This window comes from Rhagoletis pomonella, unplaced genomic scaffold (assembly GCF_013731165.1).
Source record: "Rhagoletis pomonella isolate Grant_MI unplaced genomic scaffold, Rhpom_1.0 Rhpom_scaffold_00001, whole genome shotgun sequence".
NCBI classification, from domain to species: domain Eukaryota; kingdom Metazoa; phylum Arthropoda; class Insecta; order Diptera; family Tephritidae; genus Rhagoletis; species Rhagoletis pomonella.
This window is the reverse complement of record NW_023458555.1, coordinates 47,334,577-47,342,532: the sequence shown is the minus strand read 5'-3', so window position 1 is coordinate 47,342,532 and position 7,956 is coordinate 47,334,577.

The following is a 7,956-nucleotide window of genomic DNA, read 5'->3' as shown; positions in this document are numbered from 1 at the left end:
TATAAGATGTAGATAACTATATAATTTCGTGGCTTATGTACAAGTAGCTTATGAAACGGTTTAGTAAAAAAATTTACTTGCTAACTGGTTCACTGCCACTTTGACTGGCCAATACTCATCCATGACTGAATACATTTATTAACCAAATTTTAAAAGACGAACACTCATACACCTTTTTCACCTTCAGTCGTATATTTACATATGTAAATATGTATGTACTTACGTATGTAACTTAAAATTAACAAAAATTGATGTCCAATTTTTAAGCGACCCGAAAGCTTTATCCAGTTTTAGAATAAGTATACAATAAATTTCAGTCTTTAAATCGCCAAATGCTATCTACAACTTTCATCGAACAAAACTTTATGTCTACTTTTTAAATAACCAAAAATATATGTATACCCAATTTTAAGTTTGGTTTTTAAATGAGCAAAAGTGATATACTTTTTCATTGGGCAAAATCATATGTCCAGATTTTAAATGACCACAAATGTATGCCATAAAATTTATTTGCAGTTTTAAATTAGCAGAAACGTGCCCAGTTTTTTAATGACCAAAAATTTATGTAAAGATTTTTATTTACGAGTAACCTATTTAACGGACAAAAATGATATCCAGTTTTTAATGAGCAAATATTTACGCCCAGTTTTAAAATAAGCTAAAGTTATCAAACCCCTTTTTTGAGAAAAACATTATGTCCTTTTTTAAAATGCCAAACATATATGCTCAAACATTTGTGTCCAGGTTTTAAACGGCCAAAGACGTATGTCCAATTTATAGATGACCAAAAATGTATGTGCAGTTTTTAAATTACCAGAAACATATGTCTAAATTTTAAATTATTTTTAATGAACAAAAAATTATGTTCAGTTTTTAAATTAGCAAAAACGTATGCCCAAATATTTCTATCCCGTTTTTTAATGATAAACTTATGCATGCTTAGCAATTTATGTCCAGTTTTTAAATTAGCAAAAGCGTGTTTAGTTTTAAAATAGCCATAGTTTTTTAATGACCAAAAATCTATGTGTAGTTTTTAAATTATTAGAAACTTAAGCTCATTGGTTAAATTAGCAAAATTTATGAAAAGTTTTTTCATGGACAAAAATTACCAAACACTTATGCCCGCTTTTTAAATAACCAGAAATGTACATTACAAAATTACCGAAAATGTATGTCCAAATTTTAAGTGAGTGAAAACTGATTTCCAGTTTGTAGATGACCAGAAGCCTTTATTGAGTGGTTGTTCACGCTTGCCTGGTTATGTGGTTAGAAATAACTTTTCTGCAGTGTATGGCTGAGTTTAAAGTTGGTATATTGCAAAGCATCAGCCTCTTTTATTTATTTCTAAAATGATCAATTTACGCAAATAAGTTCCAATTCGGCATTTAAACATGGTTGCGTATATTGGACATTTCCATCAATTACAGTTTAGAAATAAAAGAGGCTGATGCTTTGCAATATACCTACTTGGAACTTAGCCTCGTATGTTGTTGGTGATTAAAAAACAACCACTGAGTTTTACATGAGTAAAAAGATATTTCAAGTTTTTAAGTGAGCCAAAGTTTTGAAAACGTTTAGACGAGCAATCAAATATATCCAGTTTATAAGTTGCCAATTTTTATGTTTGTCCATCAATTTATGCTCTGTTCTTACATTCAGGTAGGTGCTCAACTCAAACTTGAAGAGAAGTGAAGTGTGTTTTTTAATACTTTCTTTAGGACGTATATGCTCAGTTTTCGACCAACATAAAAAAATAAATAGAATAAACAAGTTTTTTTCTAATAGCGGTCGCCCCTTGGCAGGCAATGGCAAACCTTCATGCGTCCTCCTGCCATGAAAAACAGATTCTCATTAAAATACAATTGCCTTTCACTGTAGGTGCCTTCTTTTTGTGTGACAGCTTCAAGGCGCACGCCACAAGTCGGAGGCGAAGCTAGGCCAAACACTGACATATTCTGTTTGTGTATTTTTATTCCGCCCATATTAAATACATGGAAACCAAAGTGAAAACTCATGATAAGGCTAATTGTGTAAACGTCAATGTATTATTATTATTATGAGGCGTATGACTAACATTATCGGGATACAAAGTAATGTTAGATACCGCGGCGTATACTTAATATTTTATTGCAATTACCTTACGCGTTGGGAAACGCGTTGAAATGACACAAAAAACGCCGAAACACGTAGACTTAATATTGGGTGATAGACTTTGTATATGTAATCAGGTTTTCCAAATCAGTACATTTTATCAAGACATTTCCATTTTTATGAAAAAAATTTAAATTTAAAAAACGAAAAAATTACAAATTTTTTGTAATTTTTTCCATTTGCATTAAAGCCCCTTCTTTTGCAAAAAATCAAGCTAGTAACGATAAAAATCGATGCATAAATAGGCATGTTTTGAATGGTCAAATTAAAATGTGCAATAATTTTTTGTGTGCAATAGAAGCAGGGAATAATGTTACTCATACGCCACATCTTACATAGGGGTATTCTTACATACTCCTACGTGGCGTATGAGTAACCTTTTCCATGTTTTGGTGCATGCGGTGGATCTTAGCTGTAAAGAGATGGTGATACTAGTAATTGTGGGCCGCTGGGACGGAACGGACTTCAAGAACGCCTGAAGTGTATCTTCCATCTATCACAATGCGATCAATTTAGTTCTTCGCTTTGTGCATGTTTTGATGCGGGTGTCTGATCCTATAAACTAACTACCATTCTTTGTGCCTCAGCGAAGTCGAACCGCCTCTCTCCATTGTCAGAGGTCCATTGGGATGCGCGCGCCCAAAATTTTGTTTAATTTGATGATTGATGCGGATTGTGACAATGCGTTTACTGATGGCGAAAAACATGCAAACGAGCTGTCTTGGTTTTCGCATAACCACAAGTCCAACGCTAAATTTATGCGCAGTCCCAGCGCGGTTATTTCTAACAAACATCCCACGCTGCATACTCCATGCAGCCTTGGACGGTCCATCGCATTTCCTGGATTGCGGTGATATCAAAATATTTTCTAGGTGCAACAGAAACAAGGTACACCGCGAACTTAAAGCTCTTTTGTATCTCTATGATGGTTCCTGAGCCTGACGGCCCAAGATGTTATAAGCCTCCCTTATAAAAGCTAAACCTTTCTTGGTAGACGAATTCCTAACCTTAAGGGTATCGACTGTAGAAGAACTGAATATTGCAGCCTTAGTCTGGCTAATGCTGGACAATCACAAATAATGTGCTTCGACGTCTCCTCGGCCTCAAGGCAAAGGCGGTAATCCGTCTCTGTGGAAAGACGAATCCGGTGCATGTGAGACCGTAGGTGATTATGGTTGGTTAGATAGCCAATTAGAAACTTGATGTTGGCTTTGCTCCAGGCAGAGATTTTGAGCAAAAGGATAACCAAAAGTCTGGATGGTCTACGGCCCCTACCTCTCGCCAGTACTTTACTTCCTGCCTTCTCAACTAGATTTTGGCCTGAATTTCCTTTCAAAGCAGATTTCCTTTGGCATAGTGTCGGAAAATTCGCAGATTCCTACACCTGGTCTTTTGCTCAAAAAATATCTTTGAATTGGGTTTTGTTTTTACGAGTACTGTCAGAATTTTGCGGTTGCAAATTCGCTTGGACAAAAATGCGGAGTGGAGTCCAACCTAGGAGGCAATCTAAGGCTGCAGCTGCACACGTTTTCATTGTTGCTATCACCAACAGTAGAGCCATGCTTTGTAACTTGTTCAGAGGTGAGGTGGCAGCTCTCTGCAGCGTTTTTGGCCAGCAGACAGGCATAAGTTTCAATTGGACGTACTATACTTTGGTATAGCCATTCTATTAAATTGGTGTATTAATTGGGAATATCAGGTATCTTCACTAGATTCTCCTTTTTAGTGATGGATCTCAAACCCATCACACAACCCATTGCTAGGAGAGTTTTTTTTGAAGGATGAAGCATTCTTTTATGGCGATAGCCAGATGCGCTATTGCGTCACCTATTCGCGAACAGACGCTGCTGACCTCAGTGATCTCTTAAACCGAATAAGTCGGAATGGCCCTTATGAAACTCCCTCTCTTCTTCTGCCGTCATACAAGGCTCCACACGGGTTGGTTACCGCATCAGGCAAATGGGAACATTGCCCATAGTGCGCGAAATGAGGCACAAGAATTGATATTTATTATTGTTGCGCCACTGCAATTATTGGGTTTTCTAATTTTTCGCAGGAAATAGAATGGAAACAATAAGGGAGTTAATAAGACTTAATTAAATTTTTCACGGAATTTATCAATTATTACTTTTATAGGTAAATTAAAAAAAATGCTAGCATATTTTCATAAAATGATAATTGTTATCGCTTCCTATCATAATCTTTTTAATACTTTGCATACATTTAGGCGAATTAACTTGCACCGCCAGTACGCCATTCAACTCCAAAATATTCATTGGCCTCTGGCTATGCAAATTTTGCACAATACGAAAAGTGCAGCAGCGCGGAATTTAACATAAAAGGGGAAACTATAAAAAACTGCAAGTTCAAAGGTCATATCCTTCATACAAGTTAACATAAATACAGACATACATATTTACTTACATACGTAAATAGTTGCGAATGTGAGCATTTCTGAAATGTATGGTTGTACAGAAGCGTAGAATATTAAATTTTATCTTGGAAAGTGTAGCACGAAGTACACACACATGGAGAAAAACTATAAAAGCAATATCTGTGTACATGCATATGTATTTACATTTACAAATTGTTAATGCTTTCTAAAAGTGCAAGTGCCCTCATCGAGTTGCGAATCTTGCACCACCAAAAGTTTTCATACCAAAACAAAAAGCCTAAATGCACATTTCACATACAAATACAATTAAGTGCGTTCCTGTAAGTGTCTACATGTATGTATGTATGTATGTAAATTCCATTACCACCAGCAAGCTTGCTAATGAGGTTGAAGGCACTCGGATGTGCAAAATAACAAAAGCAAAACTCCAAAGAGCAGCACTCGACTTGACTTTCACACACTTAACTTCAACGCTTGACAAACATATGTACATATGTATACACACATAAACCCATAAGTGTTGGCAGCCGCCAAGTATTAGTGAAAATATCCTGGCGGATGTGCTTCATTTGCGTGCAACCGCTGCGTGGCGGGACCAACACCAAAATAAATGGTGGTGTGAAATTGTAGCTGCTGGGCAAATTTTGGCGCGAACACGTGCATACTCGTAAGATAACAATACCACAAACAAAGAACAAATGTTGTAAGTTTCAAATATACAAACATACATACATATGTACTAAACATTGGCAACGTATTCAACATCAGTTAAATAGCAGACTTGCTTGCGCCAAGGAATACCTAATAAGTAGTGTTAAAAGCAAACAAAATAACAATCACAGAAAGGTCAGCAGCAACAATGCCGGCTGTACATACATACATGCATACATACATACATATTTATGAAAAAGAAAAAAATATTCTAAGCGCTTGCATGGGTAAATGAACGCGCAACTGTAGGTTGCGCCCATCCAGACATCTAATATGAACAGACATACACTTATACATATATGTAGTTGCAAGTAGCAAATAAAGCGTGGGCGAATTTCATTTGATGTTGTTGTTTATCCATACTATTATAGCAAATAATTTGCATAGCAAGCGCTCTAGGCAGCTTATTATAATACACATTTACATATGTATATATTTGTAACTACATATGTATGTAGATATACATAAACGAAAGGAGCTCAAACAAGAAAAGCAAGCAAAATTGCTTCCAGAGCCTATTCAATAGCGTCGACCAAGACCCGTGGAGATTAACGAACCTGCTAGTTACAAAAATGCGATAACATGTCCCGAAAAGTTAGAGCAAATGGTCTACGAGCTATTTCCGTCGGAGCCAAATTTGACAGGAGAAAAATTCCCAGAAGAAAGAGTGTTTTTCTTGAAGTTCTGTAGAAGAAGTTACCGACGCGGCATACCTAAACAGGTACTTAAATTTACCCTGAAGGTGACTCCAGAAGTATTTGTTCGTACGTTCAACGAGTGATTTACGGAAGTTGTGTTCGCTGATATATAGAAGCAACAGCGTTTAGTCCTATCACCCCAGGCTAGACAACTACCGAGAATTCCTTCAGCATATCGCTCTATATATACATACATATGCTAGAAATGATAAGAAAACTGCTAGAACGTAACTGGAAACAAATAATGTAACTATAACAAAATCATGTGTTGAGAAAACCTTTTCTAGGTGGAGGACTACCAGATGTGCAGTTCGGTTTTCGAAAGGGTAGTTTCACTGTTGGAGTGACGTTGTTAGTTAAACAGCTAGCGGAAGAGGTGATCAGCGGGAAGCTATGGAAAGGTGCAAAGTAGAAGTACTGGTTGCTTATTACTTTAGACCTAAAGAATGCATTTAATACTGTATGCTTGCAAAAAACACTAAAGGTCCTCCAGACGATTAAAGTTCCTCGACGAAGATTAATTTGCAGTCCTAAAGGCGGACTTCCAGGGTCTAAATAAGAACGCAGGCTTCTACACATCATGAATAATAGCATTGACGACGAAGTCTTAAGCATGGTAAACTAAATCATTGTACCCACTTTTGCACTTTAAGAGTATGCTGCGCATTCCGAACAACGTCAGAGTGGCCTGTGTTAGTAATAGCAGGCCTCTGTCTTATTGGCATAGTGGCAAGAGAAAAAGTTGCAACTACTTACGTATAAGTACGAGAAAGAAATGGTGAGGCGAAATTGTATGCAGCAGTGGAAAGACCGCCGCTTGAACAACTCAACCAACGGACGCTGAACTTATAGACTTATGGCGGACATGGGTGTTTTAAAATATAATTGCGCAGATTTACTCACGAAGCACAAGTAATAGAGGCCGCTGAACATTGTTTTTTTCATAAGTTCGCAGCTTCGAAGCCAAAGGGGACGACTTGAGCATAAAGGTGGGGAGGCCACTCAAAGTTGATAACTTTGTGGATATCATGATCATGACCAATATAAAATTGCTCCGTTCTTTTTCATATGGTAAGCACTATAAAAAGTAAATTGCGGAATTACTCCGCAGCTCTTCATAGAAAGGCCGGGTTTTTAGCACGGTGAGCTGAGAGACAAACCCCAAACTTATTGGCTTTCAATGCTTTATGCTACCTCTACAAAAAAAGTATATCTATATATGGGTCATTTCCAGACGAAGTGTTATTTTTTGTCCCCCCTTTTTAATTTTTTTTTTATGATGGTAAAAACTCAAAAACAGCATTAAACGATCCAAATATAAATAATGGTATTTCTTTGATATATGTACATATTTTATCTACTCCATATAAAAATATTTGTCTCCGCTCAGATTATTCGATAATCAACATGATAAAAGTTTAAACAATGAAAAACGAGTAACTGTTTGTGATTGACCACCTTAACTTTTATTGTTTTATTCTATTTTTGCCTGAAAAATTTTATCAGTATAAGCGTGGCTTTCTATTATAAAATTGTCTCTCCGAATTTTCCAGAATGTCGCTTTTTAATTTTTGCTGTGATATTAACACTAGTTATAATTATTATTTATTTATTGTGAAGCTTTAAAAATATAATTGAGCTTTAGAAACTTTGGCCATCAAGCTTAATCTATTAATCTATAGATTGCGTGTAAATAGAATATTAAAGGACGAATGTACATGTTCACCTGAAATGCAAAAAGACGTAAAAACATCATCGTTGAAATGCAAAAAAAAATCGAAATTCACTTTTTGATTTATATGATGGATTTCATCGAATTAAAACTCCCCCACATCATTGTGTGAAAAAAATTAAAATATTTGTCACGACTTTTTCCATTTCATTTACGATGATGTTACGTCTTTTTGCATTTCAGGTGACGATATGTACCTAAGAATTTTTGCTTTAAAAGAAATCTTACAATATTTTTGAAATTTGGGTTATTAACATTACAAAGGCCCT